Source organism: Bos taurus, chromosome 8 (assembly GCF_002263795.3).
Source record: "Bos taurus isolate L1 Dominette 01449 registration number 42190680 breed Hereford chromosome 8, ARS-UCD2.0, whole genome shotgun sequence".
NCBI classification, from domain to species: Eukaryota; Metazoa; Chordata; class Mammalia; order Artiodactyla; family Bovidae; genus Bos; species Bos taurus.
Window position 1 is genome coordinate 74,607,364 of NC_037335.1, and position 14,019 is coordinate 74,621,382.

Below are 14,019 nucleotides of genomic sequence, written 5' to 3' on the forward strand. Positions count from 1 at the left end.
AGTCCATTCTGAAGGAGATCAGCCCTGGGATTTCTTTGGAAGGAATGATGCTAAAGCTGAAACTCCAGTACTTTGGCCACCTCAGGTGAAGAGTGGACTCATTGGAAAAGACTCTGATGCTGGGAGGGATCGGGGGCAGGAGGAGAAGGGGACGACAGAGGATGAGATGGCTGGATGGCATCACTGACTTGATGGACGTGAGTCTGAGTCAACTCTGGAAGTTGGTGATGGACAGAGAGGCCTGGTGTGCTGCGATTCATGGGTTCACAAAGAGTCGGACATGACTGAGTGACTGAACTGAACTGAACTGAGAGAGAGAGAGAGAAGGAAGGACACGGGGACCCAAGTCTGATGAAACAAGGGTGCGTTATTGAATTCTGTGTGACTATATATACCATATTACAAGGTAGCTTCTTCAGATAAAGATCAAAAGACCAGGCCTTACAAGTTACCAAGGAAACAAAGAGCAGTAGAAGCCATAAGGCCAAAAGGCAATCCATATCAAGAGGGTCGTAGATAATCCCTTTCACTGCCGGGGTCCAGCCCTGGTGGATCCAGGGAATTCGAAGCGGGGACGGCATTGGCAAGGATCAGGAAACAACTGCTTAATTAAACTTTAAGGATATAAAGAGTAATGGAATAAGGATAGCTCAGTGAGGAAATTCAGTGGAGAAAAGAGGCTGAAATAAGGATAGCTCAGTGAGGAAATTCAGTGGAGAAAAGAGGCTGAATAATTCAGCCAGAAGGTAAGAGAAAGAACGACATGGTGAGACCAAGTTTCAGTGAACAAGGCCCGCACTTTAATTTCCAAAGTAGTTTGTATACCTTAAGTTATGCATAGAGGATAATGGCGGAAGGGGTAGAGTCATGCAGCAAGCCAGGCTTTCTTCCTGCAAACTTATCATATGCAAAAGCTTAGGTGATTTGCATCATCTTCTGGCCCAGAGGCCTGTTAACATTTTAAGATCCTTTCTTCAGAAAACTTAATTTTCTCTAAAGGTGGTAAGTCAAGCGCCACCCTCCAAAAGCATTAGATAGCAAAGGTGTGGTGGGCTATAACAAGAAAAAGAATTAACTCAAGGGTCCCAGGTTACAAACATTAAAGCTACTATTTACACCAATTATATTAATCAATACACTGCCAGGGACACAGCAGGTAAGGGATATGGAAACTTAGCAGCAAACATTGGCCCAAAAAGTGAAAATCCCTTCACCAATACAATTTCTAATCAATCTTTTAACTGCTCAAAGGAATCTGTATTTAGACAGTTTAGAACATCTCATGCCTCTCACAGTTTGGAGGCTCTGAGCAATCACATGTGGCCAGAAAAACCTATTCAGGCAGGCTAGAGGATTTCCAAAGGAGTTTGTAGGTTAAACACTGTCACACCCAGGAATTATTAACTGAGCTGTAAGCTAACTCTTTTTTCAGAGAGAGGTAGTGGGGGACATCCCTCCGAAAAGTCAGAGGTGTAGGTGAAAGCACAAAGCAGAAAGTAGGCAGACTCTGGTTTTGGGGGTAGATGCTCGAGAATTTCCAGGGGGACTCCTGAAGCTCGATCCCGCCTTTGCGTATGCCGAGCCTCCTTCCTTCCATGACCTTTGTCATGGGCAGAGTTCCTCACGCTGGCTCCTGGCAGTGATAGAATTCCAGTTGAGCTATTCCAGATCCTGAAAGATGATGCTGTGGAAAGTGCTGCACTCAATATGCAATATGCCGGCTCCCAGCATATTGCATATTGAGTGCATATTGCATATTGAGTGCATATTGCATAGTCCAAGCAGTAAACAGTCTAAGCAACATCCAAAAATCCTTTTCAGGAGGCAGGATGAAAGCCCAAGTTTGTTGGCTGACGTTTATGCATAATTCCCCTGGGCCCAGGCACAAGGGAAGGAGGTCATAGCCTAAAGAAATGTTAATTCTTTTTCCCTCCTCGCTAGAGTGTGAGGTCCCTTGCACATTCCAGGGAAGGGGTATCTGGGTAGAGCCACTGGTTGATATGGTTGGTCCTTTCTCCATCCATTCTGCGACCTGCAATAAAAGGGGGTTGGGTAAACCCAGTAACTATGATTTGTTAATCCAGCTAGAGTGGGGGTCGTGCAGGCCAACAGATCAAGCATAGCGATAAGAAGGTTTTCAGGACCTGAGGCATTCCCTGTGGAGAAACCAGATTTTCATCTTGATTAGTAAGGGTTTTTATCTGTCCCCAAGAGGGGCGGTCATAAAGTTGATGTCGCCCAGGGCAGTGCTTCCTGGAGATCTTTAAAGCCGACAGGGCCCGTATTGGAATTTCTTCCTCCTCGGGTTTTTGTTGTTTTGTCTCCATTTTGAATGCCGGGGTCCCCCTTAGGTCAAATTTTCCGAAGAGGGAGCCATGTGAGTTCGTTGGATCCATCTGGGGAAATACAAGCATAGCCCTTTCCCTGTAAGATTAATTTCCCAGATTTCCATTGTTTATTGAACCCGTCTTGATACCAAATGGGCAGAGGAAGAGAAGTGTCCTTCAGGTCCTCGAAATGTTTTTTAGCTCTTATCAAGATACCTCTTTGTGGTAAGTGTGAAAAACTTAAAACAAATAAAGCTGTATTAACAATAGTTATAGGTTTAGGGAATATCTATGTTGGAATCTAGTAGAGTCTGCTTTAGAAAGGGAAGATAGCAATGTTCCAGTGTACTCCCCTGTTGGGATCCTTTAATGGACTGGAACCTGGTGGTCTGGAGTCGATGATAAGAAAGTAAAGGAGAGAGAAAAAGGCTGATATTCCTTGGTTTACACAGAAAACCAATAAAGCTCCTGACATGGGGCTTGCGCTGTTCACGAAGGCACCTGGCGCCCTCTCGATGGGGTGAAGGCACAGAGCGCCTTCTTGAGAGGGTCTTAGAAGCCTGGGTGGGAAAGTGAACACAACAGGCTTCTGCGCTCCAGACAATTAGCCTGAGAGAGAGATAGAAAGAAAGACACGGGGACCCAAGTTCTGATGGAGCAAAGGTGTTTTATTCAACACTGTGTGAGTATTTATACTGTCTTACAAGGTAGCTATTTTCAGCAGAGCTAAAATCAAAACTTACAGGTTATCGAGGAAACATGAAGTCATCCATATGAAAGAGAGAGGGTTGTAAATAATCACTTTTATGGTATGGTTCATAAAAAGGGTCTTAAATAGTTACTTATCACCGTATGGAAAAACTAACGAAGGAAATGCATGCATTCCTAAGCCCCCGGGAGTAGTTTGCTACTCCACTTAATTCCTGAATATTCAGGAATTAATAAGGGACAGAGGACAGATCCAAAACAGCACACAGGAAGCCTCCTGTTAAATGCTTCCTGACAATTCCCCCTATTTTATTTTATTTGTAAAAAAGGGCCTGACCAGTTGAGTTTGTTTAGTATTAACCAACCTTATAGAAAGGCAACGATAAACAACAAATATAATTACCAAGACAATCAGCAAAGTTATAGTTCCAGACCCGATGCTGTGGGTAATTCTTTGCCTATGGCTATAACAAAAGGAAGTGGGACACAGGCCTATATAAGATATGACTGATTATAGCAAAAGAAATAGTTACTATGACCATGACTGTTCCCTGTGAAATGTCCGGTCCAAGTTCCAAGTTGTTCGGTGCTCACAGCAAGTTTCCAAATGTCCCATTGTTCAGGCCCACTCTGTTTATCGAGGATAATCCTAGGACGAGGTGGGGCTAATCCACCGTCAAGCCACCCAAGAAGTCCTATGTCATGGTAATGCTCCATCGTAGTGTCAGTGACCCTCCATGTCACTTGCGTAACAGTCACACACCATGCTGTTAACCTCTTCTGAGCAACTGGATCACCACTTATCATGGGGTCCCCAATCAACAATTGTATGATTAGCCACAAACATTAATTTTCCTGATTTGGCTTGACATTTGTCCCAACGAACAGGAGTATATGTAAAGTTCTTATAAGTAAACCTTTTGCGTAATGTTCTTTGTTCTTTCCCTAACTCTTTCCCTAACACTTTCCCTAAAGTCTCAATAGTATAAACTTGGTTCACAGACAAAGAAAGGGCAGTAAATAGTCCAAGCAACGTCTGAAAATTTTTGGGGGGAGGCAGGACAAAAGCCCAAGTTTGTTGGCTGACGTTTATGCATAATTCCCCTGGGCCCAGGCACAAGGGAAGGACTTCATAGCCTAAAGAAATGTTAATTAGTTTTCCCTCCTCCCCAAAGTGAGGGCCCTTTCACATTCCAGGCTTATTGGTGGAGTCATTGGTTGATATGATTGGTCCTTTCTCCGTCCATTTTACGTCCTGCAATAAAGGGCAGTTGGGTAAGTAAGCCCAGTTAAGTCTGATTAGTTAATCCGGCTCAACCAGGGGTCGCGCAGACCAACTGAGGTTTTCAGGACTACGAGGCATTTCCTGTTCAAAGACCAAGTTTTTAGCTCGATTAGTAAGAGTTTTTATTTGTCCCCAAGTGGGGAGATCATATGGTTGATGCCGCTGAGGGCGGTGCTTCCTGGAGATCTTTACAGCCGCCATGGCCCGTATTCGAATTTCTTCCTCCTGGTGTCCATGTTGTGCCGTCTCCATTTTGAAGGCCATGGGCCCCCTTGAGTCGAATCTTTTGAAGGGGAAGCCATGTGGGTTCGTTTGATCCATCTGGGGAAATTCAAGCATACCACTTTCCCTGTAAGATTAGTTTCCCAGATTTCCATTATTTCGTTAACCCGTCTTGGTACCAAATGGGCAGAGGAAGAGGAGTGTCCTCAATTCCTCAAAATGCCTTTCTGTTCTCGTTAAGATATCTCCCTGTGGTAAGTTTAAAAATTTTAAAACAAATAAAGCTGTATTAACAATAGTTATACGTTTAGAAAATATCTTATATTGGAATCTGGTAAAGTCTGCTTTAGATAAGGAAGACAGTAGCGTTCCTGTGTATTCCCTCTTTTTTATTATTTTTTTTATTTGTAACTTTAGTGTGTGATGTGTTCGTTCAACTATGTCTTGTGTCTGTGGATTATAAGGAATACCTGTAATATGTTTAAAGAAAAAGATTGTAAAAATTGTTTAAAGTGTCTAGCAATATAGGCAGGGCCATTATCTGTTTTTCTAGAACTAGGAGTTCCCATTACAGCAAAACAAGTTAATAAGTGGGTTATAACGTGTTGTGTAACCTCACCACGAAGAGGTGTGACCCAAATAAAAGAAGAATTCGTGTCGATACAGACATGCAAGGAAGAAGATGGAGAAAGTTCAGGGCAATGAGTTACATCCATTTGCCGTAATTCATTAGGTTGCAAACCGTGAGGATTAATACCTTGTGCGATGGGTCGAAGATGTAGGGGTCTTCATCTACCAGTAGAGCAATTACTAATAATTTCGTTAGCTTGGTGTTATGGGATTTTCCATAGCTGGTGTAGGGAGCCAGCATTGTTATGCAACAGAGCATGCTGTTCCTCTGGAGTAGCAAAGGAAACCAGTTTATCAGCTTGTTCATTACCATAGTCACGGGGCTAGGAAGACAAGAATGTGCTCCAATATGTGTAATATAAATGGGAGAATTGCAGTTTCTAACAACAGATTGTAGTTCGAAAAAGAGTTGTTGAATAATAGGTTGATTGGAGTTTATGGTGGAGGTTTCTATATTTTTTAATACAAAAACAGACTATAAAGAGTCAGACTATATTAATGGGGTAAGGATGTAGGCAAACAACTTGAATAAGAGCATATAATTCATTTTGTTGAGCAGAATGAAATTTAGTATAAAAGACTTTATATTCCTTAAGAGACTAAAATGAAGCTTTGGCATTTTTAGTCCCATCTATACAAAAAACCTCAGGCTATGGTATAGGCTGTGAGCTGATAATGCAAGAAATAATACATTCAGCATTTTTGAAGAAATTCCACAGCTTACCAGAAGGATAATGAAATGAAACTTCTCCAAAATATTCCAGAAAAGCTATTTGGAATCGGTAGAAGTTTGTAATGCATTCTCAAATTGAGATTTATTGATAAGTATTACAATTTTATGAGGATCAGAGCCAATTAGAGTTTTAGTCCTATTTCTTCCATTGATAATGATTAGAACAATTAAATCAAGGTAGGGTGTAAGTGACTTTATTCCCCTAAAATGGGTATAGATCCATTCTACTGGGTGTTCTTGATGGGCAAGAAGTCCTGTGGGACAATGAAGAGAGGGGAGTACAAATAATTTTAGAGGTAAATCTAGTTTAAGGTGAGTAAGAAATTGTTTTTGTAATTTACTTTGCACTAAATACAGTTCCTCTCGTGTCTCTTGAGAAGGTGAAGAAGGGCTATTTAAATCAGGACCTCCTTTTAAAGTATTAAATAGGTTATTCAGTTCATAATTAGCAATGTCTAAAGAAGGCCTGTACACATGGACATCACCAGATGGTCAACACCAAAACCAGATTGATTATATTCTTTGCAGCCAAAGATGGAGAAGCTCTATACAGTCAGCAAAAACAAGACCGGGAGGTGACTGTGGCTCAGATCATGAGCTCCTTATTGCCAAATTCAGACTGAAATTGAAGAAAGTAGGGAAAACCACTAGACCATTCTGGTATGACCTAAATCAAATCCCTTATGACTATACAGTGGAAGTGAGAAATAGATTTAAGGGCCTAGATCTGATAGACAGAGTGCCTGATCAACTATGGATGGAGCTTCGTGACATTGTACAGGAGACAGGGATCAAGATCATCCTCATGGAAAAGAAATGCAAAAAAGTAAAATGGCTGTCTGGGGAGGCCTTACAAATAGCTGTGAAAAGAAGAGAAGTGAAAAGCAAAGGAGAAAAGGAAAGACATAAGCATCTGAATGCACAGTTCCAAAGAATAGCAAGAAGAGATAAGAAAGCCTTCCTCAGGGATCAGTGCGAAGAAATAGAGGAAAACAACAGAATGGGAAAGACTAGAGATCTCTTCAAGAAAATTAGAGATACCAAGGGAACATTTCATGCAAAGATGGGCTCAATAAAGGACAGAAATGGTATAGACCTAACAGAAGCAGAAGATACTAAGAAGAGGTGGCAAGAATACACAGAAGAACTGTACAGAAAAGAGCTTCACGACCCAGATAATCACGATGGTGTGATCACTCACCTAAAGCCAGACATCCTGGAATGTGAAGTCAAGTGGGCCTTAGGAAGCATCACTATGAACAAAGCTAGTGGAGGTGATGGAACTCCAGTTGACCTATTTCAAATCCTGGAAGATGATGCTGTGAAAGTGCTGTACTCAATATGCCCGCAAATTTGGAAAACTCAGCAGTGGCCACAGGACTGGAAAAGGTCTGTTTTCATTCCAATCTCAAAGAAAGGCAATGCCAAAGAATGCTCAAACTACCACACAATTGCACTCATCTCACACGCTAGTAAAGTAATGCTTAAAATTCTCCAAGCCAGGCTTCAGCAATACGTGAACCATGAACTTCCAGATGTTCAAGCTGGTTTTAGAAAAGGCAAAGGAACCAGAGATCAAATTGCCAACATCCGCTGGATCATGGAAAAAGCAAGAGAGTTCCAGAAAAACATCTATTTCTGCTTTATTGACTCTGCCAAAGCCTTTGACTGTGTGGACCACAATAAACTATGGAAAATTCTGAAAGAGATGGGAATACCAGACCACCTGACCTGCCTCTTGAGAAACCTATATGCAGGTCAGGAAGCAACAGTTAGAACTGGACATGAAACAACAGACTGGTTCCAAATCGGGAAGGGAGTCCGTCAAGGCTGTATATTGTCACCCTGCTTATTTAACTTATATGCAGAGTACATCAAGAGAAATGCTGGGCTGGATGAAGCACAAGCTGGAATCAAGATTGCAGGGAGAAAAATCAATAACCTCAGATATGCAGATGACACCACCCTTATGGCAGAAAATGAAGAGGAACTAAAAAGCCTCTTGATGAAAGTGAAAGAGGAAAGTGAAAATGTTGACCTAAAGCTCAACATTCAGAAAACTAAGATCATGGCATCTGGTCCCATCCCTTCATGGGAAATAGATGGGGAAACAGTGGAAACAGTGTCAGACTTTATTTTTTGGGCTCCAAAATCACTGCAGATGGTGATTGCAGCCATGAAATTAAAAGACACTTACTCCTTGGAAGAAAAGTTATGACCAACATAGTTAGCATATTGAAAAGCAGAGACATTACTTTGCCAACAAAGGTCTGGCTAGTCAAGGCTATGGTTTTTCCTGTGGTCATGTATCGATGTGAGAGTTGGACTGTGAACAAGGCTGAGCACCAAAGAATTGATGCTTTTGAACTGTGGTGTTGGAGAAGACTCTGGAGAGTCCCTTGGACTGCAAGGAGATCCAACCAGTCCATCCTGAAGGAGATCAACCCTGGGTGTTCTTTGGAGGGAATGATGATAAAGCTGAAGCTCCAGTACTTTGGCCACCTCATGCGAAGAGTTGACTCATTGGAAAAGAGTCTGATGCTGGGAGGGATCGGGGGCAGGAGGAAAAGGGGACGACAGAGGATGAGGTGGCTGGATGGCATCACCGACTCAATGGACGTGAGTGTGAGTGAACCCAGGAGTTGGTGATGGACAAGGAGGCCTGGCGTGCTGTGATTCATGGGGTCGCAAAGAGTCAGACACGACTGAGCAACTGAACTGAACTGAAAGAGGGTCTAATCCAATTTATATCACCTAAGGGTTTCTGACGGAGAAGGCGATGGCACCCCACTCCAGTACTCTTGCCTGGAAAATCCTATGGACAGTGGAGCCTGGTAGGCTGCAGTCCATGGGGTCGTGAAGAGTCGGACACGACTGAGCGACTTCACTTTCACTTTTCACTTTCATGCATTGGAGAAGGAAATGGCAACCCACTCCAGTGTTCTTGCCTGGAGAATCCCAGGGATGGGGGAGCCTGGTGGGCTGCCGTCTATGGGGTCACACAGAGTCGGACACGACTGAAGTGACTTAGCAGCAGCAGCAGCAAGGGTTTCTGAAAATCATTTAAGGTTATCAGTATGAATCTGAGTTAGTTGGGTAGTAATATGTTGTCTATTAACAACAAATCCTAAGTAATGATAAGGTGTAGAGGCTTAAATTTTTTCAGGGGCAATAATTAATCCAGAGTATAAGCATTGTTGAGCTGTATCAAACATACGTTGAGTTTCTAAAACAGATGGAACCGAAAACAATATATCATTCATGTAAAGGATAACAGGGCTTCCCCGGTGGCTCAGACGGTAAAGTGTCTGGCTGCAATGCAGGAGACTCGGGTTCAGTTCCTGGGTCGGGAATATGCCCTGGAGAAGGAAATGGCAATCCACTCCAGCGCTCTTGCCCGGAAAATCCCATGGACGGAGGAGCCTGATAGGCTACAGTCCATGGGGTCGCAAGTCAGGAAATTGTTTTCTCACAGGCTCAAGGGCTTTAGCTACGTAGTACTGACGCATAGTGGGAGTTCATCATTCCTTGAGGCAATACAGTCCATTGGTATCGTTTATGAAGCCTGATATGATTGGGATAAAGGAGAGAGAAAGTGAATCTCATAGAGGTATATTAAAAAAGCAATCTTGCAAATCAATAATAATAATGTGCCAATTTTGAGGAATAGTGGTAGGTGATGGGATTCCTGGTTGTAATGCACCCATAGGTTTCATAGTAGCAATAACTTTTCTAAAGTCTGTTAAGAGACGCCAGTTTTTAGATTTCTTTTTTATAACAAAAATATAACTTGGAGAGTTCCAAGGAGAGTAATATTCCTCAATATGTTTCAATTCTAATTGTGTATCTATAAGTTCTTTAGCAGCCTGTTCTCTTTCATAAGAGGCCACTGCTCTGTCCAAATGGGCTCATCATTCTTCCAAGTTATTTTAATAATTGTATTATTTGTTAAATGAGCAGTGGCCCCTCGGAAAAATGTGGACTGTATATCTGAGTTTGCCATTGCATAAGTAAGTCCCTTCCTATTAGATTAAGGGGTGCATCTATCACATAAGGTTTTAATGTTGCAGTTTGACCTTCTGGTCCCTCACATGGGTAGATTTGAACACTTTGATGAACTTCTTGTACTTTGATTTGAGAAATTCCTGCAATTTGGCAAGAGATTTTTTGTATAGGCCAGGATTTGGGCCATAAATGTTTGGATATAATAGTAATATCAGATCCAATATCAAGGAGACCAGAAAATCTTTTACTGTTAATTTTGATATTTATATTTGGTCGGGCATATTCAGATACCAATGATGTCCATAAAGATTGTTTTTGATCTGTACTGCCGAATCCGCCTGTCCGTACATCATTAGAGGAGTTAATAGAAATGTAGGGTAAAAGAAGTAATTGAACAATTTTGTCCCCCCTTTTGAATTGCCATAAAATCTTAGATGACATCATAATTTGAATTTCTCCTTTATAATCTGAATCGATTACTCCAGGGTGAACAGTTAATTAATTCCTTTAGAAGTCAAACTAGATCGGCTGAGTAAAAGACCGAAGATTTGTGGGGGCAGACTTTTGGAGGTTTTTTATTAGCTTACTTAAGACAATCCCTTTTTAAATAGTTATTGTCCCCGCATGTAAAATATCCCCCATTTCCCTTTTTAAAGCAAGCAGCCATTGTTTCAGCTAGCATTTGCATTTTTTGAGTTTCTGATGCTAGATTGTGACAAGCCTTCAAATAATCAATAATAGTCCTTGTCTCACGAACTGGGGCTATAGCCTTTTGACATCCCTGATTTGCATTTTCATAAGCAAGTAGTTTCTCAAGTTGCCTTTTAGCTTCTTCTCTGATTACAGTACGGGAAATAGCAGTTTCTAATCTAGCTAAAAAAATCAGCATAAGTTTCATTAGGTCCTTGTAATATTTTAGTGTAGCTACCTGTAGGCTCCCCTTGAGGAGTAATTCCATCCCAAGCTTCAAGAGCCACTGTTTTTAATTATTCATGCAAGAAAGGTGGGCATTGTATTTGAGCTTCTATAGCGTCAAATTGTCCAGTGCCAGTTAACATTTCAAAAGTAATTTGGTTTGGGGGAGTGCCAGCTCGAGTGTTTTTGTTAGCATGATCTCTGGCTATATCTTAAAACCACATTGTCCACTGAAGATATTCTCCTGGTTTAAGGAGAGCTTTTATTAAAGTTGACCAATCATAGGGAATAAAGGTTCCAGTAGAAGACACCATAGCATTTAGAATTTTTCTAGTAAAAGGTGAATGTGGGCCATACATATTTACAGCCTTTTTCATTTGTTGCATGTGAGAAAAGTTAATACCCTCATATTGAGATATTGTTTGCCTTTGAGCATTTGCATTTCCTAAAACTGGGAAGGCAGAAAAAACCATCGGCTTCAGAGACATGTGATTGCAAAGCCAGCAAATCAGAGTGCCTCTGTCGCAAAGGAGAGTGAGTAGGTAGCAATTTTTTGCAAATATGAATTTGTGCTAAGGACATATCATTATTATCCAGAAAAGTATTGCCAGTTTTGGTGTCACAAAGTGTCTCAGGAGAGTCGTCAGAAGCATTAAGTTCTAGAAAAAGAGAGACTTTTGGATTCGCGCCTGTTGGCAGAGGAGGAGCATTTGGAGCAGCCGGGGCAGGGCTTGTAGGAAAATTCTGAAATATTTTATGTTGTTCTAATTGGGCCTTTTGTAAAATTTCATCATCTAATTCATATTAATGTAATAAGCGTTCTGTCTGTTGTCGAATATCGGGAGGGCTAGAATTGCCTTGAAATGGCAGATTACAGCTTTAATGAGAGCCCACAGGGGCCAGAAATCAATTGGAATGTTTTTTCCCCGTCTAGCGGCTTGTTCAACATTCTCTTTGACCCAGTGCCAAATTTCTAAATCAAAACTGCCTTCATCAGGGAACCAGGGATTATGTTCAACTATTGTTTGAAGGCAAGCCTCTACTCATTGGCACAAAACCGAAAGTCCCTGAACTTTAAATAGATGATGAAGTAGAGTAGAAAAGTGAGGGGGGCTTTCCAGCCGTTTGACCCATGTCTTTGTACTTACCGGCCTCAATAGGCCCTGAGTCACTCTGTCCGAAGTACCGCATATACCAGGCCCCTGTTCTGGGCGCCACTTGTTGGGGTCCTTCAGTGGACCAGAACCTGGTGGTCCAGAGTCGACGATAAGAAAATGAAAGAAGGAAAGAGGGTAATATTCCCTGGGTTATGCAGCTGGCCTTCACACTCCAGGGAATAAGACAGAAAGAGAGAGAGAGAGAAGGAAGGGCACAGGGACCCAAGTCTGATGGAACAAGTGTGCTTCATTGAATTTTGTGTGAGTATATATACCATATTACAAGATAGCTTCTTCAGATAAAGATCAAAAGACCGGGCTTTACCGGGAGTTACCAAGGAAACAAAGAGCAGTAGAGGCCATAAGGCCAAAAGGCAATCCATATCAAAAGAGGGTCGTAGATAATCCCTTTCACCATATGGAAAAGCTAATGAAGGAAATCCTATGCAAGAATCCCATCTCTTTGACCTCAGTCCTGGGAGTGGCTTGCCACTCCTCTCGCTCCTATTAGGAACTGATAAGGAACAGAGGGTTCAAGAGAGATAGGAAACAGCACACAGGAATCCTACTGTTGAACATTTCCTGACACTCTGCCACATGAGCCGGTGGCCTTCAGTTTAGCTTAGTTCTGACACCATCTACCTGGAGAGGGTATCAGAGCTCACAGGTTAAGGGCTCAGTCTGACAAGACTGACCCCTCGACTTCAGATGCCAACCCCACATTGAAGTCGTCACCTGTGCTTCCAACTGATTGGCTATAAATTGGAGCGTCTCAGAACCCCACCCCCCGAATCTATTAACTTGTTACAGTGGCTCACAGAACTCAGGGAAGCACTTTTGTTTACCTGTTTATAAAGTGTTATTCGGGCTTTCCTGGTGGCTCAGTCGGGAAAGAATCTGCCTGCAATGCAGGAGGCCCAGGTTCGATCCCTGGGTTGGGAAGATCCCCTGGAGAACCCTAACCCTAACCAGTTTATAAAAGAATTTAATAAAGGACACAGATGAACAGCCAGATGAAGGGAGGCACAGGGCAAGATCTGGGAGGGTCCCAAGCACAGGAGCCTCTGTCTCCCTGGAGTTGTGGCATGTTACCCTTTCAGTGTGGATTTCACCAGCCTAGAAGGTCTCTGAACTCCATGCTTCTGGAGTTGGGTGGATGTTCATGGAGACTTCCTCATGTAGGCACGATCAATTATTAACTTCACTTCCAGCCCTTCCTCCCTCCCTCCCCTTCCAGACATTGTGGGGAAGTGGGAGGTGGCTGAAAATCCCAAGCTTCTAATCCTGGCTTTGTCTTTCTGGTGACCAGCCTCCACCCAGGAACCCACCCAGAGTCACCTCATTAGAACAAAAGATGCTCTGAGCACTCTTCAGTTCAGTCCAGTTCAGTCGCTCAGTCGTGTCAGACTCTTTGTGATGCCATGGACTGTAGCATGCCAGGCCTCCCTGTTCATCATCAACTCCCGCAGTTTACTCAAACTCACGTTCACTGGCTTCCCTAGTGGCTCAGATGGTAAAAGCGTCTGCCTACGACGCGGGAGACCCGGGTTCGATCCCTGGGTTGGGAATATCCCTGGAGAAGGAAATGGCAACCCACTCCAGTATTCTTGCCTGGAAAATCCCATAGATGAAGGAGCTGATAGGCTACAGTCCATGGGGCCGCAAAAAGTCGGACACGACTGAGCGACTTCACTTCACTTCACTTCATGTTCATTGAGTCAGTGATGCCATCCAACCATCTCATTCTCTGTCATCCCCTTCTCCTCCTGCCCTCAGTCTTTCCCAGCATCAGGATCTTTTCCAGTGAGTCAGTTCTTCGCATCAGGTGGCCAAAGTATTGGAGTTTCAGCTTCAACATCAGTCCTTCCAATGAACATTCAGGACTGGTTTCCTTTAGGATGAACTGGTTGGATCTCCTTGCAGTCCAAGGGACTTGCAAGAGTCTTCTCCAACACCATAGTTCAAAAGCATCAATTCTTCAGCACTCAGCTTTCTTCACAGTCCAACTCTCACATCCATACATGACCACTGGAAAAA

General features: G+C 42.7%; 1 protein-coding gene and 1 non-coding gene across 3 annotated transcripts in view; both read left to right on the forward strand.

Annotated features, from left to right (window-relative positions):
* EPHX2 (epoxide hydrolase 2) overlaps nucleotides 1-14,019 on the forward strand; it is a 71,174-nt gene that overhangs the window by 16,385 nt on the left and 40,770 nt on the right.
* Nucleotides 13,478-13,550, forward strand: TRNAR-ACG (transfer RNA arginine (anticodon ACG)). The gene has a single exon. It is a non-coding gene; the product is annotated as a tRNA-Arg (tRNA).